Raw genomic sequence first — 20,443 nt, forward strand, 5'->3', positions numbered from 1 at the left:
ACTGAAAAAAATAAATAATTATGATTCAGAAGATAGTGAAACATATACAAAAATTTTAGAAAGAATAGAAGATCTAGAAATTAAGGAAAAAGAAGAAGCAGTTAATAAAGAAAATATAGAAGAAATAAATACTCTTGATAAAAAAGATGACGAAAACATAATACCTAGTACATCAGAAATAAGAAAGCCAAAATTTAATTACAAAAATAAGTACAACCCAAAAAATGAATGTAGATGGACACCAAACAAATAGTTAATAAAAATTACAAGTTCTTAGATTTAGACTGTGCAATAGACACAAATAAGATTAAAATTATGGGTAGGATATATATCAAAACAATTACTAGATAATAGCATAGACACAGCAAATACACCAGAATATATACAAAGAACACTAATAGGAATAGTAAAATTATGGCTATCAAATTTAACTAAAGAAAGTAAAAAGGTACTAAGATCTGACAAAAATACAGAAGGAACAATTAAAGAAGGAACAACGAAAACATCACCTATAGAAATATTAAAAAAATATGAAGCGACTATAAGAAATGAATTTAGTAGTATAGAAACAGAAGAAGAAGAACAAAATATAGAAAATGATACATATAGGAATTTAATGTTGAAATTAGCAATATGTAATATGTGCTACATAGATGAATATAATGTTCATTTAAAGAATATTATTATAAGGGAAAATATAATGTAGAAGAAAGTAAGGAAATAAGGAGATTATATTTTAGCAAACTACCTGAACCATTTAGTTCAAAAATAATAAAAAGTTGGGATGAAGTAATAATAGTAGATACTCTAGGAGCAAGGATAAAATTTTTACTACAATGGTATAGGAATATATGTGAAAAATATAGGGAAGAATTAAAAATGAAAAAAACATTAATAAAGAATTTAACATGTTGCAAAGATAAAATAGCACCCCAATTTGAATGTGAAGAAAAATACTACAAGAAAAGAAAAAGACATAAGAAATATAATAAATATAAGAAATCTCAATATAAATATAAAAAACCAAGAAAAAGATATTACGTAAAAGACTATAAACATAAAAAACCATATAGAAAGAAGAAATCTATAAAAGAATGTAAATGTTATAATTGTGGAAAATTAGGACACCTAGCTAAAGATTGTAAAGTACCCAAAGATCCAAAAAAGAATCAAATATCAGAAATAAAGATAGAAAATATAGAATATATGCAAATAGATTATATAGATTATGAACTAGAAAGTGAAGATAGTATATATGAAATCTCGGAAAATGAAATAGATAGTGAATTAGATGAATCAAATGACTGAAGAAGATATATAAATAATAAAGAAGGAAGAATATTTAAATCAAGAAGGAACAAATCAAAAAATCATATTTGACAATAATATATTTGAAGAAATAAAAGGAAAAGAATAAGATTTAAGAGTAGAAAAAATATTTAAAATACCAACAATAAAGAATATATTTAATCGACGAAGAGAAGAATACTATGTAGTAAGCCAAAAAGAACATGTAATAGATTGTAGATATGCAAAAGGAAAAGCTAGTACACCACTAGTAACTAAAAGAATAGTTAACAAAGAAATACAAGATATAAAAAGTAGAGACCCAATAAAATACGTACATTTCAGAGGAACAGAGATATTAATAAAAGTATGTTTTAGAGAAGGAATAGATACACCAATAGAATTATATTTAGCAGATGATAGGATAATAAAACCTATAGAGAAAGTATAATAAGTGCTATAAAAGGAAATCTAATATACCAAAAATTTAAATTTATAATAAGCACAAACTACTCAGTAGTAGTAACAAATAAAAACATAGATAAGTCATTAGTACTATATTGAAAAATATTAGGAATAGAATTAACCCCAGGAAGTAAAATATTTAAAGCAAGATGTAAAAATTTATATGTATTGACAACAAAGCATAAAATAACTGAAAAATAAAATAAATAAAATACAAATAGAAAGCCCTTTTGAGCAATTTGTAAAAACCATAGATAATAGTGATTATAGTTACCAGGATAATATAGAAGAAGATTTGGAAATAGTAAATGAAAGAATAGGAACATCAAGAAGAATATCTTACGAAAAACCAGAACCATAAAAAAGAACAGTGTATGAGATAACTCCAAAACCTAATCTAAGCCAATATTACATAATAGGAACAATGGATGAAAAAGAATATCTAATACTAATAAACACAGGACAAGAAGAGAATAATATAATGAAACACCTAGTAAAAAATGAAGAAATTAAAACTAATAATGATATATGTCCAGATTTACCAAGAAATTTAATAATTATTAAAATACGGCTGAAAAAGAAATTATAATAGGAATCAGAAAAACAAAAATTGAATTTGAAGTAAAAAAAGAAATCCAAAAAGTAGATATAATATTAGGAATAAAATGGTTAGAACAGGTAAAACTATACAATATAGAACACACTGAATTAACTATAACCCATAACAAAGAAAAACTGTTAATAAAAAGATCTTTAATATGAAAATATATATACTCATGAAGATAATAGTAGAAGGATATTATAATAGATATTATACGCCAATGATAGATACAGGAGCAGAAGCCAATTTATGTAGATATAACTGTTTACCAGAAAGTAAATAGGATAAGTTAAGAACACCAATAGTATTTAAAGGATTTAATAATGAAGGGAGTCTAATTACATATAAAGCTAGAAATGTAAAAATACGCATATGGGATAAAATATTAATAATAGAAAAAATTTATAATTATGAACTAACATAAAAAATATGCTTTTAGGAATGCCATATTTAGATAAACTATATCCACACATAATAACTAAAACACACTGGTAGTTTACAACACCATGCAAACAAAAGGTAAGAGCAAAAAGAGTTACTAATAAAATAAGAAAGAAAACAGATTGGATAAAAGGAAGTGAAAAAATTACACAAAATTAGAAATTATAAAAACTACAGAAGATACGATAGAATTAATTATATTCTCTATAAATAAGGAAGAAATGGCCATATTTTCAATAGATAAAGTATAAATTATTAAAAATAAATTAAAACAACTATATAGTGAAGATCCATAAAAAGGATGGAAAAAATATAAAACTACTGTAAAAATTGAGCTAATAAATAAGGATAGTATAATAACCCAAAAACCACTAACATATAATTTTGATGATCTAAAAGAATTTGAAATGCATATAAATGAACTATTAGAAAAACAATATATACAAAAAAGTAATAGCAAACACACTAGCCCAACATTTATAGTAAATAAACATAGTGAACAAAAAAGAGGAAAAAGTAGAATGGTTATTGACTATAAAAACCTAAATGCAAAACTATGACATATAATTACCCAATACCAAACAAAATATTAAAAATAATACAGATACAAGGATATAATTATTTTAGCAAATTTGATTGTAAATCAGAATTTTACCATTTAAAATTAGAAGAAGAGTCTAAAAAATTAACTGCATTCACAGTACCACAAGGATTTTATGAATGAAATGTACTACCATTTGGATATAAAAATGCACCAGGTAGATATCAACATTTTATGGATAATTATTTCAAACAATTACCTAATTGTATAGTATACATAGACGATATATTGTTATATTCAAAAACTAAAAAAGAACACCTAAAATTATTAGAACAATTTATAAATATAATAGAAAATTCAGGAATAAGCTTAAATGAAAAGAAGGTAGAAATAATGAAAAACCAGATAGAATTTTCAGGAATACAAATAGATAAAAATGAAGTAAAAATGCAACAACATATAGTACAAAAATAATAAATTCAAAAGAAGAATTAGATACAAAACAGAAATTACAATAATTTTTAGGATTAGTGAATCAAGTCAGAGAATACATAACAAAATTAGCAGAAAATTTAAAACCATTACAGAAAAAATTGAAAAAGGACGTAGAATATAATTATAGTGAAGAAGATAAAAAGTAAGTGCAAAAAATAAAGATACTTTCTAAGAACCTGCCAAAATTACAATTTTCATATGAAAATAAAAATTTTACATACATAGTAGAAGCAGATGCGAGTGAGCACAACTACGGAGGAGTACCCAAATACAGGTATGAAAATAAAAAATTAGAACATCATTGTAGATATTACTCAAGAACGTTTACCGAAATAGAAATAGAATGGGAAATAAATAGAAAAGAATTATGTTCATTATATAAGTGTTTATTAGCATTTGAACCATATATTGTATATAACAAATTTATTGTACGAACAGATAATACACAGGTACGATGGTGGCTAACTAAGAAAATACAAAATTCAGTAACAACAAAAGAAATACGGAGATTGGTATTAAATATATTGAATTTTACATTTACAGTTGAAATAATCAGTACTAACAAGAATGTTATTGCAGATTACATATCAAGAAAAAGTTACATAGAGTGATATAACAGAAAATGATACATTAGAAGAGATACTCAAAACTCTAACTACTCTTTCACTAAAAGTGGATAGTATAGGCAATGAGGTAGAAAAGCTAAAGACTAATGAAGGTAAACTGAAGTCTAAAGCTACAAGTCAGCTGCATGACTATAAAAATACAAAGCTATGTCGATTGGAAACATCAAAATTCCAGAGCTAAAAGGAGACGTTGGGACACTCCATAAAACCCATAATATTTATCAATCTATGTCTGCAGGTACAAGCAAAGGAGTTAGTAGACAAGGATTAAATCTGAATAAGATATTTGAAAAACCATTTATACCAAAAAAACCAAAAGACCCTCTATTTAAACCCCCACAAACTACCACATATCTAGAAAGTTTGAACCAAGACAAAAAAACGTATAACCATATAACTAGATTATACATAGAAAACATTCACAAAATACAAACTTACTTGAATCTTAAACCCAGAGCTACAAATATTCAAGAACCAAACATAGACTATATAACCCAAAAACTACAAGGATACAACAAGTTAATCGCACTACCAAAAACCAACCCAAATCTAGTTAAAACTTATTTTAGTTATGGACTATTAAATACTGTATATACCCAAGATGGAAACGAACTAACAACTATACCATAAATATACAAAGCATTCACTACTTACAAAAAAATAACCAAAGGAAACCTATTTTTTATAAAGTTTTACACCGCACCAGCTGAGATATTATATGATGAAATAAAACCAGTTATACAAGTTGTGAAAATTGGATTAACCAGAGATATGATTATACTAGAAGATATTGGACAACATCCAGAGATACCTAAAGTTGAGATACCTAATTTTTACGCAAATAAATGAATCATTGGAATATCTACAATTATCCAAGAGCTAGCAAACAATTATCTCAATGGAAACCCTATATGGAGTTACTATTCACGAGACTAGCTAATAATCTATTCAAATTCAAGGGAGCTACGACATTCAGATATGGAAGAAGTCCAAATATGGATTTTGACATTACTCAATCTAGAAAAATAACCAACCACAAGAGCAATCAAGAAGGAATTTATTTCAGAAGAGTTACTGGCAAGATATTGTAAATTAATAGGACACAAATATCCAAACCACCTATGCTCAAAATACAATGGAGAAAATAATGTAATTCCTGAAGTTCAACTAGAATAAAAGAAGATAAGGACACTAGCTGGAAGATGGACAAAAGATAGAAAGCAACGGAACAATGAAGAGATAAAGAAGAAGACATGATAAAACTATGAAAAAGACATGTAAGTAAGACTTTTTGACTTTTTAGAACCTATTGTATAGCCTTAATGAATTTTTAAAGTAAATTATTAATAGCTATTACTAGTTTTGTCTTTTCTGACAAATGTAGAATAGGAATAACTTTAGAATTTTTATGACTTTTGTAAAAAGTTAGGAATAGTAGTTTATGCATTTTTCATCTTTTAGAGATTATAAATAGAAGAGTCGTTGGCAGATCTAAGGCAAAACTTTCTACACAGAAAGCAAGCCTCCTTGTACACAACCAAAATTCTCTTAAATATTCAATAAAGATATTCACTTTTATAATTAGCTATGGATAATCAAACCTCAGAATCATCAAATCTACAAGAACAGGTATTCTCATTTATAATTATGAATAGCAAAATTCATAAATTCTTGACAATCATGATATAATAAAATAAGTCTATGTTAGTTACTATATAGTAGAATTATTCGAAGGATAATATGTTACGAAGTTTATTAGCAAAGAGGAAAAGGAGAAAAATTCCCAGAACTATGCCATCTTAAAGGTGAAACCAGTAAGGCAAAGAAGTCGTGATAGGGTAGTAACCAGAGTTGAGGCGCTGTTTAGGGAAGAAGTATCCAAACGTACCATGCTAATAGTGATAGAGGAACATAATTATCTAAGAATAATCTAGTGTATAGTAATCTAAGATGATCATATTTTGTTATGTATGTGGTTGAAGGAAATATTTTGAAATAAGCATCATATGAAATAAAATGACTACCTACTTATCTGATGAGATGAGAGATAGATTTAAGATACTTATTGTATATACTTAAGTATATATAAAAATAATAGATATAAGAAAACTTATATGGGAAAAGATATTTGATTTTGAAGATGAAGAGTTATTAGATCTAGAATGGATAGAAAATGAGTTAGAAAATATAGCTTTCGATGGTAGAAATTATTATTCAGATTAAAATGATAAACTATGAATACTTGAATATTGGAGAAAAGATATGGAAAATATAAGATTAATAGAAATACTTATGAAAAATAATCTACTCGACTACATAAAAACTAGAAATATGGAACATATAGTATACCTTAAAAATAATATAGAAGAATTAATTAGGTTAAAACAAATAACTAAAGAATGTTATGACATAGAATTTCAACAAACATGATAGATCTAGTATTTACAAGTATCCCCTCTCAACTTTGGTAGTTTTGATGTCTTTTTGAATTAAATTGCAGGAAATAAGCCCAATGACAAAAGAAATAAACATTGTACTGAAAAAAATGTGTGACAGCTCAGCTGGCGAACCTTCATAGCCTTGGAGAGTTGTCATACCAACTGTCAGGAGAAAACAGGATAGATGATTCCATAAGGCTAGGCGACATCTAAGTTTATGACCCATTAGGGCCTTGGCAATTTGTCACTACAACTGTTAGGTTGAAGTAGAGCCCAGGATCCAATGAATCCAAGTGACGACTCAGCTGGCGAATCTTTAGAGATTGGTGAGACGTCACCCCGATCATCAGGCCAAGGTAGAATCCATGCCAATTTAAAGACGTGTGATAGTTTAAGTTGATAAACCATCATAATTGTGGCGTGCCCTTAGGCGAGCAGTCAAGACGTAGGTGGCTGTTTGATTTAAATTTTAAATTTTCAAATTCTTCAAGCCTTTAAATACCTAGTCTAGAGTTTATAATAAATATCTTTTGACGCTTAGAATATTCTTACCACTTATTTTCCCTAGAGAAATTTATTTTTGGGTTTGTACGCTATTTCTTGGTTTCATGTAAAGGATTGAAGGCTTGAATTTTATCTGTGTAAGAAGTCATTATTCATTCGTGAAATATATTTCTTCATTATTCATAGAAACTATGTACGGCTAAAAACCACATAACTAGGGTTGTGAAAGCCATAGATGAAAAGTGGTTCTAGTGTTAATAGTAAGGTAGATTCTATTGACACTTGTAAATGTATTGTTATTTACTTTATTTTCATAGATTTCTAATGGTTGCAAATCTTAGAACAAGCCTTATGTTTTACTTTCTTAAAAAAAGAGATAGAAATCGGAAAAAGATTTAACAACAAGAATTAAGAGTTTCTAACCTCCATCAAATAAGCAATGCTCTAACAGGATTAATTAACTTGAGGCTAAAATTAAGTTTGTTATTTCTATTACTTTATGTTTAGAAGAAATAAAGGTAAAATTGCCTAATTAGGTTCAGAAATATTTAGGTGAATATTTAAGATCAATTGCTTGACATTTACTTGTGTTAATATGAATCCAATATCGTTTTTAACCCTAAAATGCATGTAATCTATGGCGAAAATAATCCTAGTTTGTTTTCACTATTGATTAATAATTCATAAATTTAACACCTTACTTAAAAAAAGTTGGATCTTTATTTAAAAATCATTCCCCCTATTTCATGGAAATTGTCAACTAATAGTCATTTGAATTGCATACAACTTAGTTATAACCATATTTCTTATGGGATTCAACCCAACCTTTGTTGGATTATATGTTTGAAAAAAACCATTTATGTTTCCTATAGGTGTTTTAATTTGAGTGTATCAAATTTTGACATCGTTGTTGGGGAATACAATTATCAATTAAGTTGTTAGTTTATTTGACTTTTAGTCCTCTTTCTAATTTTACTTTTGTTTATTGTTTTTGTAATTTGCAAGCTACAAGTTGTGCATGCCAAGTACTCAATGTTTGGGTGAGTCATTATTACCTTACGTACCCAAATTATAAAGAACTTTGAGAAGAAATAGATGCACAATAACGTGAAGCAGCAAGTCTTGCTGCACTTTTTTCTGCTCAAGTGCATCAACAAAATTTGAATGCACCAGTAATGTACTACATAATGATAATTTTGGTGATGATGAATATGTACAAATTGATGAAAATATCACTATAACTAACCGATGTCCATAACAAAGAGGTTGAGGTTGACAACAAATCTTTGTGCCTTTAGACCTTAATGAGGAAGATGGCACCAATTTAGATGGAGTTAGTGCCATTAGAGCTATTATTTTACCACCGATATCTCCAAAAGCTAAGTTCAATATCACTATCACCATTAACCGACTACTGAATGCCTGGTGATGCCGAATATGCACTTGATTAATTTTATAGGAATATACAAGCTCTTTGATTTCCCAAGAGCTAGTCAGAACATTATCCTATTTAGGTTGTTTCTTTTGTCTCTTTCTGGGGAAGGAATATTATTGTTAATTTAGTTGGCACCTGATTATATAACAAACTGAAGGTAACTAAAAGGAGCTTTCCTAAAATAGTTTTTTCTACCTTCCAGGATGTTACAGTTGAGGGATAAGATCACTAACATTAGGTAACTCCCAAATAAAGCACTGCATGAGATGTAGCTGAGGTTAAATCAAAATTTGACCAAATGTCCTAATTATAAGATAACAGATAAAAACTTCATGAAAACTTTCTATAATTCTCCGAATTCCAATACTAAGTCAATGATTGATAATCCAGTAGGAAGACCTTTTATTGTATTGATTTCTATGATTCTGGAAAGGCTAACTGAAAAAAATCTTGGTATACCAAGGATTCTGAGGTAGTAAGAAACACTTATGCTTTGGGTATAACAGCTAAGCAATGGCAAAGGAATAAAAAACTTGACCAAACATGGATCACATAAAAATACAAATGGATTTGGTGACCAAGAACTTGTTTGTAATTGGTGTTACGAAGGTGAAGGTTGTTAGTTCGTAGGGCAAGGCAATTGAGTCAGATTATGAAGAAGAGGCAAACTATTTGAACAACCAACTAAAGGGTTTCTAGGCCAATGACCAAAGAAACCAAGGTCAGAACTAACAGAGGGACAACTTTTATGATAAGTCTAGATACAAAAATTGTGACCAAGGGAATTGGCAGGCTCAAGAATAATAGAAGTAGTTTGTATGTATCACCAGGAAATTATGATAGAGCTAGAAACTCTTCAGGTAAGTTTGAAATGGAATATATGATGGCAAAGGTATTAAAAAGTGTGGAATATATTAATACAAGAGTTAAGGAAATAAAAAATAACATTGTAGATTCACATTCGACTTCTATCAAGAAGTTAGAGTACCAAATAGGCCAATTGTGTGCAACATTCAACCAATGTAAGAGTGGTACTTTGCCTAGTGATATTGTTCAAAATCTTAGGAATAATGGGTGTTGCATGGGTATCACTACGAGGAGTGGTAAAGTTCTCCCTGAACCCTATTTGATAGTTCAAACACAATTGGATGATGTACCTACTGATTATGAAATAGTGGATGATGATATTGGTATTGATGTGATATTTCTCGAGTTTGAGAATCCATAAAGTGTTTATAGTAAAAAAGTAACATAGAAAAGTCTATCAATGTGAATAATGATGGTGTTACGAACAACGAGAAGTGTAAAAAGGTTGTAACGCCTCTAACTCAAATTTCTAGATCTCCTTCTCCATTCCCACATAGAGTAAGATAAAAGTGAAGGATGGTAGGTTTCATAAGTTTTTATCTATGCTAAATTAGTTTTCAATGAATATCCCATTAGTGGAGTCTCTTGAGCAAATGTCGGGCTATGCTAAGTTCATGAAGAACTTAGTTACAAAATAAGGACAATGAGATTTAATCCAAAAGACAACATTTATTAATTTGGTGCAATTGATTCATGATAATTAGTGCAAAAGAAAGTAGATCCGAAAGCTTTCACTATTCCATGCACAATTGGTGTAGTCACTTTTGTGAAGACTTTATGTGTTCATGGCGCTAACATCAATTTGATGCCTTTAGAAATCTATAGATAGTTGGGCTTGGTATTCCCCAAACTAATGACTATGTGGTTTTTAATGATTGATCATTTGGTCAAAAGGCCTGTGGGAATATTACATGACGTGCTGGTGAAAGTTCAGAACTTTATGTTTTTAGTGGATTTTGTTATTCTTGATTGCGAGGTACATTTTGAGGTACCTATAATCTTTCATAGACCACTTATATCTACTGGAAAGGTGTTAGTAAACATGGAGTACAATGAGTTGAAATTTATGTTGAATAATAAATCAGTGATATTTAACATATGTCAGTCGTTGAAGCAACCAATAGGTGTGAGTGTTATCTCGGTCATTAATAATGAAATTGATATTGAGATAACTATTGAAGAAATATTTGAGGTGGAAAAATTAGCTATTATGATGATGAACTTTGATTTGGAGGACATAGAAGATTATGAGAAGATAATGAGTCCTTTGGATGAAATGAGGTCGTACTCCTATGCCCCAAAGAAGTTGGACCTGACTATGAAAAATAGTCCTCCAGTAAACCATCAATATAAGAAACACATGTGTTAGGGCTCAAGGAATTGCCTGGTCATAAAAATAACATATTACCTATGATCATAGGTTCTACCTAATGGAATGGCAAGTGGAAACACTTGTCTCTGTGTTACGAAAGTATAAAAAGTCAATTGGTTTGATAATTTTGGATATCATCAAAATTTTATTGGGAATTTGTACTCAAAAAATTCAACTAGAGAAAGATTTCATACCCACCATTGAGCACCAACAGTGACGACACCCACCAATATAAGAGGTGGTTAAAAAAGAAATAATCAAGTGGCTAGATACAGGTTTTCTTTACCCCATGTAAGAAAACAAATGGGTGAGTCCATTGTAGTGAATCTTAAATAAATAAGGTATAATTATGGTTTCTAATGAAGAAAATAACCTAATTTTGGTAAGGCTAGTCATTAGTTGACGGGTGTGTATGGCCAACAAAAAGCTTAGTTCATGTAGTCTTTGGGGTCACTTCCCAATGCTACTCATATATTAATACTTGATAGGTTTGCAGGAAGAGATTGATGCTACTTTTTGGATGGCTATTTCGGATATAATCAAATCTCTATTGCACTCAAAGATAAGAGAATACTACTTTTACATGCCCATATGGGACAATCGCTTTCAAGTGTATGCCCTTTGAGTTATAAAATACTCTGGTGATATTTCAAAGGTGTATGATGTCATTTTATGTAGATATGGTGGAATACACATTGGAATTATTTATGGACTAATTTTTTATCGTAGGTGATACTTTTGAAGACTGATTGGAAAATCTCAGCAATGCTTTGCAAAGATATGAAGAGTTTAACCTTATGGTCATTAGAAAAAATGCCACTTTATGGTTAAGGAGGGAATTGTGTTAGGACACAAGATTTTTGAAATATGAATTAAATTAGCTCATTCTAAAATACAGTTAATTAAACAACTACCTCAGCCAATTTAGTGAAGGGAGCGCGAAGTTTTCTTGGTCATGCGTGTTTCTATCGAAGGTTTATTAAGGATTGTTCCAAAATTGCCAATAAATTATGTAAATTGTTGGAGAAGGAAGTTAATTAAATTTATGATAGTGATTGTTTGAAGGCATTTGAATGCCTTAAAAAGAAAAATTGGTATCTGCTCAATTATTATTTCTCGGACTGGTTTTAATCATTTGAAGTGATGTGTGATATGAGTGGAGTTCCACTTGGGGGTGTCCTTGGATAGAAATGAGAAAAGATTTTTAATCCCATTTACTATGCTTGCAAAGCATAAAATTGAGAGCAAAAGAACTATATGGTTACTGAACAAGATCTACCAGCGGTTGTCTACGCCTTTGAGAAGTTTCAGGCGCACCTACTTGGTACTATATTTGTTGTACATAATAATAATGCTACATTGAGGTATTTAATGGAAAATAAAGATTCCAAACCTTAATTAATTAGATGGTTATTGCTAATGTAGAAATTCTATTTTAAAGTCAATGATCAAAAGGGGTGTGAGAACTAAGTTGCAGACTATCTGTCTAGGCTTGAGAATGAAGGGAAAAATCTTGATGAGTTGGAGATTGATGACTTATTTTTGGATAAACTAGTCCTTACTACCTTACTTTATCTTATACCTCGCTACGCTAATTTTTCTAACTATTTTGTCAGTAATATGATATCAAAGTATCTAAATTTCCATCAAAGAAAAAAATTTCTTTATGATGAGTGGAATTGCTTCTGGGATGAGCCTTATCTGTTTTGACTATATGTTGACAATATTATGAGAAGACGTGTGCCAGAGGTGGAAATTCTAGATATTTTACAATCTTGTCACTCATCTCTAGTAGGGTCAAGCCATAGAGGTGAACACACGATGAGAAAGATACTACAGTGCAGGTACTATTAGCCCACCATCTACAAAGATGTCCAAGATGTGATAAGTATCAATGACAGGGTTCAATTTCCCTAAACTAAGAAATGCCCATATACGAAATGCAAGAGGTAGAATTGTTTGATATGTGGGCATCAATCTTATAGTCCCGTTTGTGGTGGAAGTTGTGGCCTTAACTAATAATTAAGGCAAGACTGTGGTGAAATTCTTGGAAAAGAACATTTTCTCCAGGTTTGATATGCTTCACACAATTATAAGCAATTAGGGATCCTATTTTTGTTAGAAGGGGTTTCGTGCAACTTTAGATAAATATAGAGTGTAATAGCATAAGAAAGGCACTGTCTATCACCTACAAATTAGTAGGAAAGTAGAGGTGTTAAATCAGGAAATTAAGATGATATAAGTCTATGAATGCTAATTGAAGCTATTGGTCCTAGAAATTTGATGATGCTCTATGGGCTTATCGTACTACTTTTAAAATGCCAATAGATATATATCCTTACCAACTAGTATTTGGTAAAGATTGTCATATGTCGGTAGAGCTTGATTACAAGTCCTTGGGGGCTCTTAAAAAATCTTAATTTAAGCTTGTGTGAGGCTATGAATTTCATATTGGAGAGATTAAATGAGCTAGATGAATGTCAGCTGTGAGCTTATGGGAGAGTTGACCGCAACAAAAAGAATATGAAGTTGTACCATGATAGAAAGATAGAGAAAAGAGACTTTAAAGTTGGTGACTTGGTGTTATTATTCAACTCAAGGTTCAATTTATTTCTGGGAAAGCTTAAATTAAAATGGTCTACACTTCTCAAGGTTACTAAAATGTTTCCATCTAAGGTAGTGGAGTTGGAAAACAAAGATGGAAAGTGGTTTAAAATGAATGGCCAATAAGCCAAATAAATTGTTGGAGGGCCACGAGAGGTAAATTTGTTATCATTGGGGTATCTTGATAAAGTTTGAGCACTCAATATACCTAAGTCATGTCACGATGTTAAATCAAGCTGTAGTGGGAGGTAACCCACACTGTATTGTTGTAACATAAATTTGGCGTAGGTTTTCATTATTTAGCATAAGTGATGTGTATGCTAAGTATGAAGGAAAAGAAAGTATAGGTAAAGGTGTTAAAGATAGTAATCTGGTTAAGGATGATGGGTCGCCTGACAAGCCATTAGAGAACTAACAAACTGTCATCTCGAGTCATTATAAGAAGCAAGAAAAGAATCCATTCTAGTTAAAGGTGACGTATCATGCGATAAACCGTAAAATATCTGACAAGCTATCACCTTGAATCATCTGAAGAGTAAATGGGTCAATCTGGTTAGAGTTAATGGATCATATTGTGATTGGCCAAATGTTTGACGAGCCGTTACTATGATTCATCACCATGAGGTCCAAAATATTACATTCTCCTTAAGTGTGATGGATTATATGGTAAACTGTCACACTCTTGGCGACTCATCGATTATGGAATTGAAGGTAAGCACTTTTTATTTTAAATCTTGATTAACTTGATATGAATTAGCATAAACAAAACCCTAACCTTTTATCTGACCCGAACCCAATCCAAACCCAATTTAAACCTAAGGTATTTAAGAGAACCGATACCAATCAATTAGTTTATCTTCAAAGTTTCCTCTTCTTTAACTTAAGTATCCACTACTCAATACTATAACTACCTTCCTTTATTGATCACCCATGATCTAAAGAAATTATTCCCATTACCCATACTCCGCTACTACTTAAACCTCACTGTCTGACACCTCAAAATCAAAATCACCCAAATCCCAACTCTATCACTATAATTGCTCATTCAGTCCAACACTAGAGGTATTTTTCATTCATCAACTGCACTCCAGGTACCGTGACTCAAACACATCCCACATCATATGGTGGAACATAAAAGAGGCAAGACAATTCTTTATCAACCTTGATATTAATAGATGAACTACAAAATATGGATAAAGAGACTGAAACAATGAGTACTACACTAGGCAAACTACAAGGAAATAAGATCATGCCTCCCAGTATGATGAGGAGAGTGAGTAGTCAAGTATGGGATCTATTAGTAATGGGAAAAGTAGTGACAAATTAATCTCAAACATAAATGAGAAAGGTGGTACTGAGGCCATCAAAAGTCTAGACTTGGAACCTAAATAGGAGAGGGGTAAAATGATCCTAACAAAGGCCCAAGGAGTTTGAGAATCTATTCATTGGAAAGTTGAGGGGTATAAAAGAATTACCAAGATGGTCTCTTTTCAATGAAGACATGAAGTGTAAAGAGGCCCTTTATTGAAGAGGTTCAGATTATTATTCCTAAGTTTCCAAAGTACCCAACCATTAAGAGACAATTAAATGAGTAGGGGTTGGGTTGGATGAGTATTCTGCCTGGGAGTTACTAACCTGCCATGGTTTTTGATTTTTTTCTAACTACATAGTAGTCCTTGAGAAAGGATACAAAAAGATGCAAAAGGTATTTGATACTACATGTTAGCCAGGGTCCTAGTTTGAGGGGTCTCATTGGACATCTCCAATCATACAATAAACTAAATTCTTCTTGGCCAACTTTATCAACACCACCAACTATTACCCCAAAACACGAACGTAGGATAATATCGATATCTATGTAGTCACCATGGTTAGAAAAAATACGAATGAAGAGAGGTGAGCCCTCATGGTTGAAAAACAAGAAGTAAAGGATATCCAAGTCCTTGTTTACTTTGAAAATAAATTTTGGTGGGTAGTGTTTCAATTAAAAATAATACCTATAGGAGGAGATATAATCTTAGATGAGACCATGTGTAACACCCCAAATCTGGTACCCGAAATGCCACATGGTGCTCGTGACCCCGAAGGACCATAAGATAATCTATGACTAATATCTGTAACTGAGCACTACATAACATACTGATAAATGTAGAGTAAAAGGCTGAAAGACCATAAGGTTCAAAAATTTGATAAAATATAGCATCTGGAGATATGGTATATCAATACCAAAAAAACTGAAATAACTGTCTGAACATGCTAGTCTGAAAGCCTTTAAACTATCTGAATAAGAAGTTGATGGGATATATCCCCAAATAACTCCAACTAATAAAATAAACTAAGTACCGAAAGAATGAAATAGTTAAATAATAACATCCTCGAATGATGAGGACTCACTGCTAGTCTGTCTGCTGAACGACTGATCTACTAATGATGCTCTAGAGATCATGCTTCTGAACCTATGGTATAAAACACCATAGCGCAAATGCATCAGTACGATTGAATGTACTGGTATGTAAGTGAGGTAGGCTGAATGTAAGTGGTTTATATGTATGAACAATACTAACTGACTGAATAACGTGAATATGAGAATACATGCTGAATACGTGAACTGTGAATGAGATCATGACATCACTAAATATGAATATTGATAACATAAGTTTTATATAACTGAAATACTATTATCTGAATAACTGTGTCTGACATTCTTATTTCTGATGGAACTAGCTGAGTTCCGTACTAAACTGGGTGATTGTATCTAACAGTCTTGAATTCTGTAAAATTATCTGATATCTATTACTGAGACTGAGACTGAGGCAGTAACTGTGGGAAGTATTCATCTAATGACATGCCTCAAATAAGCTATTATAGTTGAGTTGGGGTCCAATCTATAACCCCAATTGGAAGGGTGTCAATACCGCGCCATTGGTAAGGACAAATTGTAGGTGACACTCATCTGACAGTGTCCCCAAAATAAAATGGTAGGAACCTCATTTGAAAGTGTTAATCTACCCCATCAACCCTCATCTATCAGTGTTGATGTCTCAACCTATACTGGATACATAGTTCTGGAATGCAAGGATTGCTTCAAAGGATCACACCCTAAACTGTCACAGTGTGTCCTTATCCCTGGGTTCACTCGGTGCTAAATCCTACTCCCATCTGGATAGACACTGAACATGATTAACTGAACTAAACTGGGCTGAGTTCATTGTGTTCTGTTGACTGATGGAATACTACTGAGATTATTGAATTTCTGAGTTTTCTGAGATTTCTGGGATTACTGAGTTTACTGAGTTTTCCTGAGTCATATGACTGACTTAATTCTGCAGAGCATAGCTTGACTGAGGATATCGTGAAAACATGACACTGGCTCTGGCCACACAGCTAAATTGTCGGGTACAAGTACCCCCAGGACTCGATAGAAGGAAACTGACAAGGCATGGTATTCTTGAATACATGACCAACATCAACAATCCATAATACAATAAGTTGGGGATTTCAAGTACATAGTTATTATAATCTTGTACATGGCAGGAATGCATATACTCAATGTCATAATTTCATACTCTAACATCATGAGCATTCCAATAAACATCTATATTGCACATCAATAGCATGGGAGTCATTTGAACATTGATGTTTCGGCTTTTGACGGAATATTTTAGGCCTTTTTCTTAGGATATTTGTGTGTTTTCAAGCAACCATGGTTGTATTTAACATGGTATTAGTGATTTTAGGGTAAGGACTGAGTGTGAAAGATAACTTGGAAAATTTGAGAAAAAAAAGCAAATTTAGTAGCGACGGCTCAAGTGATGGATCATCGACCTTGAAACTTTCCGTTGGTCTAAATCGTCGACAGAAAACAGAAGGCATAGACTCTGGACGGCCAGCTTCGGTCCAGGAGACATACCATCAGCGCTACGATGAACCGTCTCTATAATACAGAAGACATCATCATTGGAAGTCCTACGATGCTCCAGGCGATGGACCATCGACCTTGCGATGGTACTCGTCAGAAGAAGAACATAGAGTTACTGGACACCCTGTGATGATGAAGATGATGGAAAATCGAACCTGCGATGGACCATCGCTTGACCCTTCACCTATAAGCAGAACATGGAATCATTGGACACCCTGCGACGATGCAGGTGACGAACCGTCGGGCCTGCGATGGACCATCGCTTGAACCGTCAACCAAAACATGGATAATTTGAGTTTGAATATACCAAGTATTAGGGTTTATTCCGTATCTTTTGTCTTGAGTTTCATACTCTCTCCTTCGTTGAGAGCTTTGTACGACTTTTCATTGGGATTTGAATCTAAAGATTGAGACTTGATTATTAGTCTTTATTTTTTTCATCAAAGATTGAGAAGAACAATATTGTGACTTTTGTAAGTACTTTTCCGAAGTTATTTATGAACATTAATATAACTTTGATTCCTAGCATGGAGATGAGTAGCTAAACTCCCATAACTAAGGTTATGGGAGCCTTGATGTAGAAAACTATTTTGGGGTTGTAGAGAACTATTTTGGGGTTGTGAATGGGTTGATTTTCCAGCATCTATCGAAATTGCATGAATCTTTCTTCATTTTAATGTTATCTCTTGGTTGCAAACTTGAGAAGTGATCCCATGAACTCCACTTGTCTGACAAGAAAGTGGATGTTGGGAAAAGAAGTGATTCACATAAACTTTATAGGTTTACCCTTTAGGTTAACGGGTTAATGCCTTAGCAGGATCAACCCTCATGAAAGTGTTATTGAATAATGCATGAATCCTTTAAGTTCAAGAGAAGTAAAGGGTACAATACTCATTAGGTTGAGAAACACGTGGGTAATATTTAGAATTCAATAATTCTTGCAACTGGATACATAAGTTAGAATTCTAACACAATCTCACAACCCTAATTGTTTGAATATCTATGTGAGCATTACTCTAGTTAATTTCTTCTTATTAGAATTACAACTACATTTAATCTCAATAGCTGGACTTTTGTGTAACACCAATACAAAAGAACACCATTAACATTTCCAAACCCCCTTTATTTTGGAGCCTTAGATCAATAGTCTAATAACAGTCACAAACTTTGTGAACACGGTATTCCCTGTGGGAATCTACACCCAACCCAGTTGGATTTTATATTTGACAGCAATGATGCCATGCAATTTATTAATAAAAATAAATGAAGTGCATGCAAGGTGTTCAACAAAATGCCACAATGAGGCATAAAACTCAGCATTTACAGTGACGGTACGCTCGACGGACCGTCGAACACCCAACAATATATCACTTTTAATTGTTGTACATGCTCAAAAACTAATTTTCTGGAATGACCCCGATGGTGGAGGTTCATAGGCCGTCGAAGGCTCGATGAATGCCTTGTACCATCACTGGTCTGCAAAATTTCTATCCTATGTTTTAAGTTTGTACACTGATAAATGCTGTATTTTTAGGTACCATGGCTCCTAAATTACCACAAAATAGAGGCCGAGGTAGAGGCCAAGCAGCCCGATTTGACGCACTAGCCCATAGCACTCAGCGAAGTCAACGAGTGGTTTTTTCATCCACCTCGCCTGACGAGGTGGTAGAAAGTAGTAGCAACAGTACCTCCATTTTAATTCCACTCAAAGTGGGGATTGAAACTTCTAACCCTGTTCAAGAAGAGGTCCCAGAACAAGAGGATCTAAATATGATTCGACGCAAGGATTAGTAACTAAGGGAAGCCATAAGATGGAAAGTAGCGGGTGCCCGTGACATTTTCTACAAAGGTATGGCACCAACGGATAGGTTGCCTATCAAAAGGACAATTTTTGATGAGCACCAGATCATTACAACAACCCTACATGATTATCCAAAACTTGAGTGCCATTTTAATGCATATGAGTTGGCCTGGATGAGCAAGCTACTTGTACCTTACCAACCAAACTTAGTTCGTGAATTTTTCACCAACTATTTGGCATTGCTAGAGAAGGACTGCCATAAAGGTTTATCAACTACCGATATGAACAAGCTTGATACGGTTCCTGTGAGAGGAGTCGACATTGACATATTAGAGAGGACTTTGAACAGATTTCTATTTGGGCCTGAATATCAGATACTAGGGGCTATTTCGGAGTTGGTGCATCAGATATTTTCATGGGCTGAACAAAGGCCATGGTTGGCCAGGATACTGACAGACAGGGGTGAGCCTGTATGGTTGCTTGACCCCCATGAAAAAATATCAAAGAAATCACTAAGTTTCAAGGCCAAGTTCTGGTGGGCAATTGTGCGACAGAGGCTTATGCCAATAGATGGTGATGATTGTTTAGAGAGCATCAGAGCTGTGATTATTGCCACTTTGATTAAAGAGTTGGTCGTAGATTTTGGGCACATTATTTTCGATGAGTTGTTGTTTTATGCTTACAAGACTCACACTGTACTACAGTTTCCATGCCTTATCATTGAGTTGTGCATAATGGCTAATGTTTCTTTGATCAGAAGAATAGACAATGAGGTCCCAGCACTGTACAGTAAGGACATTGAAAAGATGAAGGATGACTCGAGATTTGATTTGCGAATCAACAGACCTCCAGCCCAACAAACTCAGTCAGCACCGGTGCCCGAACCATTAGATTTTCTTGTAGGTATGTTGTTGCCTCTAACTATGTATGTGCCTCCTACTACCTCTACAGGTTCAAATTCTGTGCCAATAGGCGGGACCCCAGACTTTGCATCTGTCCCGCCCTAAAATTCTAAGTACAGGCTGAACCTTGACAACTTCTCAAAGA

Source organism: Capsicum annuum, unplaced genomic scaffold, assembly GCF_002878395.1.
Source record: "Capsicum annuum cultivar UCD-10X-F1 unplaced genomic scaffold, UCD10Xv1.1 ctg83367, whole genome shotgun sequence".
NCBI classification, from domain to species: Eukaryota; Viridiplantae; Streptophyta; class Magnoliopsida; order Solanales; family Solanaceae; genus Capsicum; species Capsicum annuum.